The sequence below is a fragment of the Cryptomeria japonica genome, chromosome 5, assembly GCF_030272615.1.
Source record: "Cryptomeria japonica chromosome 5, Sugi_1.0, whole genome shotgun sequence".
In the NCBI taxonomy this organism is placed as follows: Eukaryota; Viridiplantae; Streptophyta; class Pinopsida; order Cupressales; family Cupressaceae; genus Cryptomeria; species Cryptomeria japonica.
Genome location: NC_081409.1, coordinates 240,596,227 through 240,610,586, shown reverse-complemented (window position 1 = coordinate 240,610,586; position 14,360 = coordinate 240,596,227). Strand labels below are relative to the sequence as shown.

The following is a 14,360-nucleotide window of genomic DNA, read 5'->3' as shown; positions in this document are numbered from 1 at the left end:
TTCAGGTTCAGATTTGGGTTTGCTGATAATGACAATTTTTCTTTGGGTAGGGTACGTTTTGAGTATGTTTGTACATAAAGCATATACAAATCTTAAATAGATACATATTTTAGTATAAAAATAGGAACTAAGTTCAAATAACATATAACATACATATTATAAATAAAAGTTGCAAAAGAACCATAAATTTTTATAACACCATATGTAATGTAATATTTAAAGCTTTTGTCCTTAGGGATGTGTGCATTGCAACTTCTTTCATGATTTTAAAAAAATTACAAAACGTTTTGGGGATGTCCAAAATATAGAAGGGTAATGGCAGGGGACAGTTAGCCATGTTGGGATGGGCAAGGGACGTTCCTTGATTTAAAAAAAAAAGAAACACAAAATTGGAAAAGAAAAAAAAAAAAGGGATGGGTGGGCTCACAAGGACCCCCCCATCCTTGTACACCAACCCTAAATCTAAAATAGCCCTAAAAACAGCTGAAAAAAAAAACTCATTTTGACACTTTCCAATTTGTGAAGAAGAGAGAGAAAGAGTAGTAGTAAGAAGATGAGAACATACTTAAAAAGAAAGCAAGAGTGAGAAGCACACAGGAAATACTGAGAGGTGGGGAGGGAGGAGGGGGGGGGTTGAATCAGTATTTCAAATTTTTAAACAATTTTTCAGATTGACATCAAAAGAAAAACAGAAAGATCAATAACACAAGTACACAAGATTTCTCGTGGAAAACCCTTTTTAAAAACACATAAGCAATACTGAGAGGGGGAGGGGGTGAATCAGTATTGCAGAAATTAAAAAAACTTGAAACTTCAAAAACAAACATACAGCAAGAAAGATAGATTAGTGCAAGCTAGACACCAAAGTTTCTTGTGGAAAACCCTTTCGAGTAAAAAAACCACGGCAAAATAATCTCTTATAACTTTTAAAAGTGGGCACCAATCCGACAATACAGAAATGAGCCTCAACTCACAAAGGGCACCGACCCTTTCAAAGAACTAACCGAATGACTCAGAAGCACCAACTTCACACACAGCAAATCAGGAGCACCAACTCCAGATGAATCCCTCTTTTCAAAACACACAGCCACATATACTTTTGAACATCTCAGAAATGATGCTGATGAGGGATATGTTCTCTCAGTTCGTATACATCCCAAAGAGTTCACTTCACCACTTATTCTCTCTCAGAAACAAACAACTGTAGCTCTTCAACAAAATTACATAATACATATACTCTCATGCCACTTGCTGTTAAGGAGAACACGATATATAAAAATATTTCACAGCACACTATACTGAGCTGCACTACAAAATGAAGCTCTACGTATATAAAGAGCACATGGGCACCACGCACAGGACCAATTACATTATATCTTCAAAATGTTTTTTCAACATGCAGAAGATATACAACAGTTCTCCAAAGACAGTATCACCAAGCTCAGAATTAATGAATCCGATACATGTTCCCACCAAACAATTTACGGCTGCTTCCACAAAAATTCAAAAACTCCCCTCAAATACGTTTCAAATTTAATTGAGTCAACTTCCCAGCACAAGCTTCGACCACAACTTTGCTTCCACATATCAAGACACAGAATCAGCGGCAAAAATAAAACGGAAGCTGCTCAACCAGACAAAAATGTATCTCCACTTAAAAAAAAAAAAACGCATCAGACTTATACGAATTTCTCAACAACTTCATTTTACATGAGCTCTGGTTTTTTTTAAATCATTTTTTCGAAACCTTTTTTTTTTGTCCAGCACATGTATATGAAATCTGTTCTATATTTTGTAATATCCCGAGCTGCGAATCTGAATCAGACTGCTGATTTGTTTCCAAGTGGGGTACATGGCTAAGGACAAACATGGTTGAAGGGAAAAGTGTGAAACAAAAAATTGTTGATGATGATTGGTGGTCCATAATGAGGTAAGAAATTGTTGATTCTATTAAAATTTTTAAATAGTTAATTATTAATGTTTATAACTTGTAAATTATTTCATTCTTTGTATAATTTATAATATTATTCACTCCTTGCCATTTGAGTCTTAATTTTTTTGAAATTTTAATTTTTGTAACTTGTTCACACTTGTAGATATGTTTGCTCCTCCATCTTACTTGTTGTGCAAGTCATAAGATATGTTGACACAAACTCTCGTAGGTTTGGAGGTATTTATAAGACATTTGATAGCATGCTTGGGTAGAAGCAAATCGTTCATAGTAGGGATCCTATTTTAGGATTTAAGGAGGAACATATTAAGTTCACTGTGACATGGTGGTAAGAACATTGTGAACACCCGCTTGATTGTAATGTCCCCAATTTTAATAAAGTGACTTAATTAAGTTAATTAATTAAGTGGTCCTAAATTTTAAATAATATCATAAGGACTTATTTAAATAATTAATTTAATTATTAAATAAAGGGGCCCAAATTATTAAAATAATAAACTATTGTCGGCCTGCTTGTAACCCTTCGGGAAACTTCTCAGAGCTCTTTATAAGGCCGAGTTTGACATAGTTGTAGGCATGGTGAATTTGATGTTTTCTTTGTGTTTGCGAATTCCAGTTGGAGTTCTGTTCTGTTGCAGTTTCAGAGGTGCAAGATCCTCCCTATTCTGTATTTGCAGTTTTGGTGGGAGTACCTCTTCACCCTATTTTGTTGGTGGTTTGAATCTGTAATGCCTTCATTTGAAGATACATTTGTAATCGAGTTCTAGATGAAATACATGTCCCTAGAGTTTTTCTGTGCACTAAACTAATATAAATATATATTTCCGAAGAGTATATTGCGTGTAACTCTGTTGCATAATTTGAGTAGTAACTTTCGATGGTTGGCAAATTACACAAGGCTCAAGAAATACTTATCCCACTGAAGGTGTAATACGCCGAGAGTGTAATCTAGTATGCCGATAGTGTAGAGTGAAAACCTGCTGAAGGTGAAATTCGGGTACCGTGCTGTTGGGTACATTACAGTGGTATCAGAGCCAAAATCCTGCCAGCCTGTGGAATGCTTGGGATGACTACAGAAATGGAAGAAAGGGATGATGAAATTGCTGCCAATAAAATCACCAAGTGGTATAACAAATATCAAAAGAGGAAGAATCTTCTGACATTTCAAGAATATCTAGTTCTAATAGGAAAAAGTATACCTGTGCATGAGGAGGTTATTAGAATCTTTGATGAATACTCAAGTGAACCTAAGGAGATCAAGGCTACCGAATCCTTTGATAGGTACTATGTAAGGAAAAGAAAAGAGGAGTTGGATCCTAAATTAGGAACTCAATCATAATCAAAGAAAGATGAAGACAAGCTCACGTGTTCACCCCAATGACAGGAGGATATGGACAAGCCAGAGAGAACAATTGTCCCTTCAAGTGGAGAACACTTAACTTTCATGACAACTGCAAGGATGAAGATGTTTGTATGAATTTTGTCAAGCCAACAGTGGCTGATCAACTTCATGGAAATGTGAACTCTAGCAATGATCCCTTACAGGAGCAATCTCTACAGTTGGTTGAATACAAAGTTTACCCTTTGGTTGGGCATGAGGCGTGCATGATTGTCATCTCTCCTTGTGAGTGGCATCTATATGAAGAAAGCAAGTTGGATTTTGATGAGTTATTCCTCAACTTCGAGCAGGGCAATGTTTATATCAGAGTGGAGCAGCGCAAGCTGATTGGGGACTTGCAGGTGGTGCTCGCAGTCATGGTGTGGCATCAAGCTTTCAGCGGATACGACTACCAGCATCTGCGCATGGTTTGGGATCCCGGAGCTTGTCAGATGGTAGATAACTACGGATTGCTTGAGGGCAAGCAATCTTTGGGCCGAGAGGATTGTAATGTCCCCAATGTTAATAAAGTGACTTAATTAAGTTAATTAATTAAGTGGTCCTAAATTTTAAATAATATCATAAGGACTTATTTAATTAATTAATTTAATTATTAAATAAAGGGGCCCGAACTAATAAAATAATAAACTATTGTTGGCCTGCTTGTAACCCTTCGGGAAACTTATCAGAGCTCTTTATAAGGCTGAGTTTGGCATAGTTGTAGGCATGGTGAATTTGATGTTTTCTTTGTGTTTGCGAATTCTAGTTGGAGTTCCGTTCTGTTGCAGTTTCGGAGGTGCAAGATCCTCCCTATTTTGTATTTGCAATTTCGGTGGGAGTACCTTCTCACCCTATTCTGCTGGTGGTTCGAATCTGTAATGCCTTCATTTGAAGATACATTTGTAATCAAGTTCTAGATGAAATACATGTCCCTAGAGTTTTTCTGTGCACTAAACTAACATAAATATATATATCTAAAGAGTATATTGCGTGTAACTCTGTTGCATAATTTGATTAGTAACTTTCGATCGTTGGCAAATTACACAAGGCTCAAGAAATACTTATCCCGCTGAAGGTGTAGTACGCTGAGAGTGTAATCCTACTGAAGGTGTAGTTTGGCCGAGAGTGAAACCTACCGAAGGAGTAGCACGCCGAGAGTGTAATCTAGTACGCTGAGAGTGAAAGCTTGCCGAAGGTGAAATTCGGGTACCTTGTGGTTGGGTACATTACATTCATACAAATCTTTGTGTTGTAAATCCCAAATGGTATGCAGCTAGACCTTGAGAGTGCAGCCATCTCATGATGAAGAGGTGAAAGAAGGGCTCATGAATGTTGTATGGAAAATATATATTGATAAAGAGTGCATTATCCCTCACTTTTAGCAAAGTAGAGGTGAGACAAAAAAAAACTACATTAGCTCAAGTTGGCCTAATTGGATGGTGGATGTGTTATAGCAAGGATGCTGCAAATGAGGATACATGGCAGTTGTTTTCTTTCACAGGTTGCTAGTTCCGCTACTCAAAAGAGAAATTGGTCTACATGTAGCTTCATTCAATTGCTCAAGAGAAACAAGGTTACCTTCACTTTTTTCTGGAGGTGGATAGCCCTACAAAAATATATCATAAGTTTGGACCCTGATCACTACTTACTTTATGATGGTATAGTTCCATTGTGGCAAGATCCAATTAGGAAACAAGAAGACCCAAATCTTTTATTTGTCAACCAGCTTTATCACAGTATGTTCTTCCACGAGCTCCTTTTGGAACTGCACTTGGCCCCCCTCTATACTACAAGTTTTATGAAGTCAGATCCTTCTTTCACCAAGAAGACCAAAGAAGTTGGTTGTGCATAATGCTTTGTACCTATAGGATCAACAGAGTCTTGAGTATCGATAAATTGTTGTTGCATTTTGGGATGTTTATTTTAAAGATGCTATATAGGTTGATGAGGAGGCATATGAGAGATTGGTTGGCGTTCCGTTGTGTTGTGACCTTTTCACACATCGCCCCATTGCTAACGGGGACCCCCTCTTTGCCAGCTTCCTGTGTCGTTAGGTTAGGGTTTTGGCTGCTTAGTGGGCAATTTTGCGTTTCCCGTGCCCGAGTCTCGGAGTTTTGATCATGCCTAGTGCCGTCTAGGGTTTTTGAAGTGTTAGGATCAAGTTGCAAAAGATGATATTTTAATGGTCTTAAGTTTTGCTAAGTGTTTGAGCATTTGAACGTTAACATGTTTTTAAACACACGCATCAAGTCTTTTTAAAGTGCCAAGGTATTCACAGACCTTTTGGAGTTGTTTTCTCGCTCCTAAGGTAATATTTAAGTTGGTTTCGCACTTTATTCCAATATTTTCCTAGCGTTTCGCTCATATTTTTTTGGAAAATTAGTCCAAGTCCAGTCAAATTTAAAGTTGCTGAGTGATTTTGAGTGGTTAAAATGATAAAATCCTAAGGGAAATCCTTATTCCAAGGGTTAAAGGGTCAAAATCCATGCTAGAGGTGATTTTCCCCTCACATTCCAGACTACCCAACCCATTCCCCCACTCAAAATCCATACTACACATGGGTTTCCCTTGGAATCCATACTGGCCACTAATTTCCCCCATTGTTTATCCACACCTGGAGCGATTTTCCCTCGGAGATGCTAAAATTTGGCTAAGTGTCAGGATTTATCCAGACAGCCATCGAATTTCCCCTGGGAGTGCGGACTAGAGTGCGGACTGGAGTGCAAGGATAATTCCATGCCTGGGTCGATTTTCCACCAGGATTTTTGTGACAACTAAGTTAGGATTTTTGTCCGGATTTTTATCCAGACAGAGGTCGATTTTCCCCTGAGCATTTTTGTAAGGATTTTTGTCCGGATTTTTATCCAGACAGGGATCAATTTTCCACTGGGAACATTATGAAGAGTTTTGAGTCCGGATTTTTGTCCAGACTGAGGTCGAATTTGCACCAGGGAGGTATTTTTTCAAGTTAAGTGAGTTTTGAGTGTGGATTTTTGTCTAGACACCCATTGAATTTCCCCTGGGGGGTGATTTTTGCAAATGAGTGCATTTTTGTCTGGATTTTTGTCCAAACTCATCGATTTTCCCCTGGGGTGGTTTTTATGTGCATTTTGATGAAATTGAGCATGGATTTTTGTCCAAGCATGGGTCGAATTTCCCCTATGGGGCAAATTTTGACACTTCAGCGATTTTTGAAGGGATTTTTTAATCCCAACCTATAGCGACTTTCCCCTGGAGGCTTTATTTTGCATTTAAATTGCAATATTTTAATAAATAAGCCCCATTTTGATTGCTTTTAAAAAATTATTAAATGATTATTTAAAATTTAAAAGCAAATTTAATAACTTGCAATAATTATTAAATGTTTGAACCTTCTAGAAGCAAGTTAGGGTTTCACCAAGCAAGTATTTATACAAGTGTTTTTTATCCCACATTGCTTGTGTGGTGAAAGTTGGAGGTGAAAGCAAGTATATGAGAGGAACTTCAACATTATTTTATTATTATTTCTACCAGGTGTCTCCATGAGAGCGATTTTTCTCCAAGTTGGGCGAATGTTTTAGCAAGGCATTTTTGTGAAGTGTGGGATTGAGGATTTATTTTCCTCCATTTTTTCCAGCTTGCTGATCTATTCCTCCTTGGCTGCCATTAAAGACCAGTTTCAGATTTTCGATTTTGCTAAGTTTGGCGATTTTTTCCAAATTTAGCATTTTTTGGTAAAAGTTGGCAAATTCATGATTGGAGACTTGGGCGATTTTTCCTCCACCATTTTTGCTGCTGTTCAGACCTTCATTGCTGCAGATTGCTGCCATTAACAACAATTTTCAGAATTTTGAAAATTTCGATTTTTTGCTGAGGAAGGCAAATTTTTGTGTTTGGGGTATCCAACCCCAACTTGGGCGATTTTTCCAGATTGTTGCCATCCTCCATTGTTGCAGATCAAGGCTGCCATTGACATCAAATTTTCAGAATTCCATTTTGGCGCTAGACTTGGCAAAATTTCGATTTTGCTTGGGAGGTGTTTTGGTGCCATATTTTGATGATTTTCATGCATGTTTGGTGGCTGCCATCACTTCCAGCTTGCTGATTTGCTTCAGATCTGAGGTTTGAAACTCCATTGTTAGGCGGTTGTCCTTAGAAATTTTCATTTCCAGCCACCTAACCAATTTTGGCGAATTTGCTTGGGGCTGTTTTCTTAGCAATTTTTCATCATTTTCAGGGATTTAAACCACTTTGCAAGGTGCTGGTAAGTCTGAAGTGATCGATTTTCAGATTTGTCCTCAGAAAACTAATTTTACCAGCCATACTTACATTCCAAAAAATGATTGTTTTCATCAATAAAACTGATTTTTATTGATTTCATGCACATTTTGAAGATTACAACATGTTTTGAAAGTCTGATTTTTCAGGTTGTCTTCAGAATTTTGACCTCCATTGTTGACCGTGGAAGGTGTCTTCAGACATTCATTGTGTGAAAACACAACCTTTCACACTTTTCCTTAGTCACCACTTATCCGGTATACTCCTTTGCATTTTTTGCTAGCATATTTTCTAAGCATAAGGAGGTATAAATGAATTTTATGGAAGGCTTCCATGCCTTAGTGTTGTCACACTTTGAACGTAATTGCTAAAATTTACTAAATGTATGGATTATTTTCCCGACTCCATGCTCTAAATTGGCTAAATCTCTAGAAAGTCAGGAATTTTATTATAAGTATTTATTTTTATCCTAGGACTAACTTCCAGCTTCGTACAGGTGCGATGTCAAAATTAGGATACAAGGAAAGGAAAGAGCGCTGAAGACATTGGAGACTGGATTTTATCCAGAGTTTAAGATCTCATCCAGATGGAAGGAAATCACTGATACCAACATGCATTTCCAGGACTTCGACCAGATGCAGCGTCGGATGTTCGGATCCAGAGATCAGGTTCCTTCTCCAGCATATGCGAATATTATGAAGAGTGGCATTTTCCATGCCGCTGGGTTTCCACAATCCATACAGTGCAGTGAGTTGATCCTGGAGTGTGCACGATGTTACGATCCGCTCACAAGAATGATCAAGAGTCCTAAAGGTGTTGTCATCGCCTACCTTGCTGAGGATGCCATTGCTGAGGCATTCGGAATTCCACGCAGAACAGACATGAAGGATGTGACCAAGGAGGATTATGCAGGCAGATACACGAAGAAGATGGGTGTATGCAAGAGTTTAATTAATAAAGAATGGATGATTGAACCTAGGAATCATCATTCCAAGGCTCCCAAGACACTTATGTGCGTAGATTTTAAGGAGGAATATAGTGATTTGATATTCCTACTCAACAGAGTGATGGGAATGCCGCAGGGAGCAATATTTCATGGATGGATGTTCTACTTCATCCAGGATTGTCTTAGAGGAACATTAGTGAATTGGTCCAAGATCATAAGCGACAATCTGGACTTTCAGTTGAGGAATGTAGAGCGGTGCAAGTCATTTGCCATGACTTCTTACCTGGTGTACCTGCTTGCACGATTTGTTTCATACAGAGGATTAATATGCAAAGGTGAAGTCGGGAATGGGCAAGGACAATTTAAGAGTTATGAATGCTACCCCCAGTTGAGTATGCACAAAATTGAAGACTACAAGAGAGTGAATGATGCATTCACTATGTACATCACACGGATGTTGCAAGGCGGAATCCACAGAAGATTGTCCAAGGAGGCAACAGAGTTAATAGAGAAATATGGTTTGTGGTATATACAGTTTCCCACTTTCACATACCTCAGGATTCATGGGTTTCAATCTGAACCCTACAGACTTCCTAGGTATCCAACTGACAGAATGATATTGTTGGAAGTGGTAAGACAACTTCTAGAGTTTGATGTTATCCAGAAAGAGAAGCACAGGACATGAATGACATTCCCTATTTCAGTTGGGAAGACATTAGAGGTCTGCCAATCCGCCATAGCTGCCAGCACTGCAGGTGAGGAGATTGCATTCTACAGATTTGCTACCCACAAGAAAAGAGAAAGGTTCGATCTAGACAAGAAGGTCGGAAGGATCAGAGGAGAGAAGTTCACTCATAAGGTTGACATAGAGGATTATTGGGCTAACTTGATGGACGAACAAGCAGTGAAGAGAAGAATGTGGTCCAAAATGTCAGTGGATTTCATGAGGAAGTGTGGACTTTTCCTCATCCCTGATTAGGTATTAGATGATAGAGATCATACACACCCACATTATGATAATGAAATGAAGAAGGCAATCCCATTGCCAAATTTGTCAGAGTCAGAAGAGATTGACCTGAATGTATTGATGAGAGAAGTCTTGAATTTCTCCTGCACATGGGTAGATATGCAAATGAACAGATTAGTTGACATGGGTGTTCCCTTCACTTATGAAAGGATGAAACCGGAAGAGTCTACTTCCGAGGATGATTAGAGGACTGTCAGTGATGTCAGGATTCATGCAGACGAAGAGAGTCAAGCTCCCAAGAGAAGGAAGAACATGCCTGGAGAAGTCAAGGCTAGAGGGAAGAAGATTGAGGATGTGAAGAAGAAACAAAAGATTATCATCACTCCACTTATCATTCCTTCACCCCCTCCCAGTGTCTCATCAATCGAAGTGATTGAAGTAACAGAACAGAATAAGGAGACTCAACAGTGTTCCAACACAGTGATACTACCAGAAAATATTCAGGATTTTCATGCCACAGCAACATCTGCACCTCCTGATGAGAATGATGACCAGCCGGGATCCCCTACTGTCCTTTTGGAAGTTAGTTTGGGAAATGAAGTATATGATTGGACTAGGAATAATCCCGATGATAATGATGAAGTTATCTCGGCATTGAAAGACCTTGATCAAGAAATATGTCTCGATGATGGTATGGAGATGACCGCTATTCCTGAATGGTTGAAGAAGAGTATGGATAAAAGTAAACAAATGATAGAAGTACAACCTATTGATGATATTGATGACTACCTAGCTAGGAGTGCTAAGAAGAAGGAGCCCAAGAGAGTGGAGATTTTGTCGCACATAGCTAGAGATGAAACAGGAATGTAGATTGCATAGATTGTTGTTCCTAGAGCCGGCGTGACAGTGGACACTACTACTCCCATGGATTTCCAGATCACTTCAGTTGCCCTTGGTCGTCCATCCGTAGGGCAGGAATTTCAGGAGATTGGTGACAACCTCCAAGCAATCAATGCAAAGTTAGACACAGCGATTGCGGAGAATGAAAGGTACAAAGAAGAAAATATTAGACTCAGAGAGTATATTGTAGAGACAAGGCGTGGAGATCCCACCCTTATTTCCCCTATTGCAGTCGACCATGGAATACATTCACATTGTGAGGTAGCGAGAGGTACACACTCAGAGGTGGAAAAGTGGATTGAAAGCACAAGGAAGCAGGCAGATGATTTCCTTACTCAGTTTGTCCAAGCATATGATAAGACAACAACGCTTGTATTCAAAATCCAGTATTTGGAGGGAGTTTGGGAGGAATTCCGGCCTATCCAAGAGAAGACTATTCCACGCCTCCTGGCATTGAAGAAGGTTCCTAATTCCGCCTTGGTCAGCGAGAACATTGTGCACAGTGGAGACATATAATTTCCATGGTTGGTATTGTGCACTAGCTTTGAAGAAATCAGCTTATGAGAACGCCCAATCGAGTTGTATGGAGATGGAAGGATTAATTCAGGACATTCAGATGAAGATCCTTGCCTCGATTGAGGAATTATTGGGTGTTGATGTTAGTGATGCTAGTGGTTTACACTTAGCCGAATTAAGAGACAAGATGAAATTTATGTATTTTTGCCAGTTGGACTCTTTGCAGAAGAGTCAAATAAATGACTTGGTCTCTTTGTTGATTCATGTTCATAATTCACAGAAGCTCATGCCTGAATGGGAGAACACTTTGAATGCTTGCTCGGATTCATTGGATGTGATTGATTTACAACAAGATACCTTGCCTAGCATTTCCATGGAGGAGTTAGATTCAGTATTGGCTACATTCTTGGAGTATGCTAGGAGAGAAAGAGATGCAGGGAGGAATCTTCTAGAAGATTCTCTATATGATGACTAGGTATCTTTTCATTGGGCCATATGTTGGTGGCACCATTTTTTATGTAACCCTAATTAGGGCAATTCTAGGGTTTTGTTTGCATGATATCCGCCGTTGATCTTAGATCAATCTGGGCCATCCATTTTGTAAGAGACTCTATATATGCCCCTTTGTCTCTCATTTGTAAGAGAGTTTTTGTAGAATTGTTGGTATATGCTACAGCTATTTGAATCCTAATCATTGTTCAATTGTTGGTGATTTTGCTCTTCAAATGTTGTATTTGCATTCATGGTTCTCAATTCCTCCAAGTTAGATTAGAATTTATTTTCATGTATGTTAGATTGAGTGAAAGATTTGTTGAATTCATTTGTGTGGAATCCTTAATCCATACCACTAGCCTCTTTCCGCTGGTAAGTGTGCCTTGTGTGGTCAACTGGAGTTTGAGTAAGCATAACTTCAACTATTATGTGTTCGTTGACAAGCATCAACTTGGATGGTGTCTACTTTTGATGATAATAGTTTGAAAATCATTAAGTATACCTTAGATGATTGCACTAAGCTTGTGTCAATACCTGATTGTGAGACCTTGCCTGGTTTGATTCCACTAAATCCATTCATCATTTCCTACATTCCTAGGATTAGAATAGATTTCCTGAACCCTATTCTTTTTCCCCCTTTTTTAGTAAGAAGTAAATCTAGAGCCTTATTGATAAATCTTAAGTTGTCAGCACACCTATTCCGCATCATTCATGATAATCCAAACATTTGCGTAAGTCCCCAAAGTGAAACACAGCAATTCACATCAACCACTGAACTTACCCACTTGTCAAGACCTGACATGTAGAAACCTTGGAATCATTTTAGTTGATCTCATTCTTAGCATCTGAGGTGATTTTGTTCAAGAGAGGGTAAATTACCTTGGTAGTTTATTGTGAAATGTTTTGTGCATAAAAAACACATCAACATTCTTTTGGCGCTAGAAGGAGGGCTGAGCATTATCATGTTGTAAACAGTTGGACTGTAGATTGTCTTTGCAATCATTTGAAGATTATGTTCTGGAATGGTGTTGCTTGAAGAAGAACTTATTCAAGGTGAACAAAGAGATATCATTTCACAATTCAACACTCTTGCTTGGAGAAACCAAAGTAGTGACGTTGAATTCAGACAAGTGAGAAAAGTGATAGACAAAGAAGAGCAGTTGGGAAGCTTGCCTCCGATTATCATTGTTCCTGGAGTAGTTGATCGTGAGAACTAGTCTACCAATCAGCCTAGAAGAAATTGAACCTGTTGAAGATTTCAAGTTAGTATGAAATACCATGGTGCTACCTGATCCTAATAGAACAAACGAGGTTGAATTAAATGAGCTTGAGTTCGAGCAACTGAACTTGGGAGACGAAAGAAAGATTATGTCCAGTTTGAACAACTTTGCCTAGGATGTGAAAACAAGTGCACCACAATACATTGGAGTTTCTCTTATCTTGGAAGAAGAAGAAGAGATAGCTGAATGAATTGACGAACAAATTGAGGAGCAGATTGAAAGAGATTTACGTGCTCAAAGATTACAACAAGTCCGGATTGATCCTAGATAGATCACCCTGGATCGCATCAATTCCTTTTCACCCGAGAGACTTCAGAGAATTCTAAGATCTACTCCTGGAGATCGGAGACATTGTGAGTTGAGGACTCCTCGCAGATCCAGACTTGGAAGGCGGGAGGCTTCACTGAATTTAGATATAGCAGATAGAGATAGAGTATTCAATCAAAGGGACGTGCTGAGAGAAGACAATACTTTTCCAGATCCTCTAGATCCAAATCCAGAGGAAGCTCAGCAGTTTCGACAAGAAGACCAAGAGATGGCCGAGAATCAAGGACCACCCCCAAACGGTGCTACCTGGTTGGTTACCAACCCGTCACCGCTCGCTTTCAATGACATTCATGAGATGTCGAAGAATTCGGAGAATTTCTGTTCAAAGTACAATGCTAGCGACTCAAGCCGGACGGCGGAAGATCACATCAAGATGTTTGAAGACCATTTGAGAAATAGACCGATTGAGTATGGAGATGTTGCTTGCAGACTCTTTTCCTATTCCTTAGGAGAAGAAGCGTATCATTGGTTCATCCATTTACCTGCAGGATCCATCACCTCATGGGAAGAATTAAAAGAGACATTCATTGGAAAGTTTGGAATTCAAATTTCCCCATCGGAGTTGCATAGACAGTTTGTTGAGTGCAAAAGACAAGAGAATGAACCTATCAATTCATTCAACAACCGATTCCAGAAAGCTTACACAAGGTTGCAGACTCCTTACCTTATTCTAGATGCTCGAGAGATATATTATCATGCTTTAGATCCATTTACAACTATGTTTGTGCGTACTCATCCCTCTCCAGCAAATTTGAACGAAGCGTATGCGAAGGCAATAGAAGTTAGTAAAATATTACGTCAGAATCTTAGTGGACCTTTGCTCAATTTGGGGTCGCCTGCGGCCGCCAATCAAATTCAGAATTTAAGCCAAGCTTTGGTGCATCAGACGTCGATAATGAATCAAGTTCCGCAGCCGATGTATCCAATTGCTTAGCCATCAAATCAGTTGGTACTCCATCCTGGAGCACCCATTTCTCAAGCTCCACAAACGCATCCAGTGTACCTGCAAATGCTGTAACATCCACAAGGACACAGGAGGAGAAAGAAGAAATGAAAGAGTTAATAGATCAAGTAAAGAAATTATCTACAGAGGTTACTCACGTGAGGAACCAGAACAATCAGCTCTACAGTATGCATAGAAATTATCAAGGTGGTAATCAAAACAACAATCAAGGTTACCAAAGTAACAATCAGAATTATCAGAACAACAATCAGAATAACCAAGGATATCGTGGCAATAATCAGAATTATCAGAAGAGAGCATGGAATATTGCGCCCAACAATGGAAATGTGCCGTCACCCCTGGACAATCCGCCTGCTTCGAAGAGTCGACCGGCTGACAGAGT

At 39.1% G+C, this 14,360-nt stretch overlaps 1 protein-coding gene across 8 annotated transcripts in view; it reads left to right on the top strand.

The window, feature by feature from the left end:
• Window positions 1-14,360, top strand: part of LOC131028839 (DNA repair protein REV1) — a 189,645-nt gene that overhangs the window by 42,048 nt on the left and 133,237 nt on the right. The window lies entirely within an intron of this gene.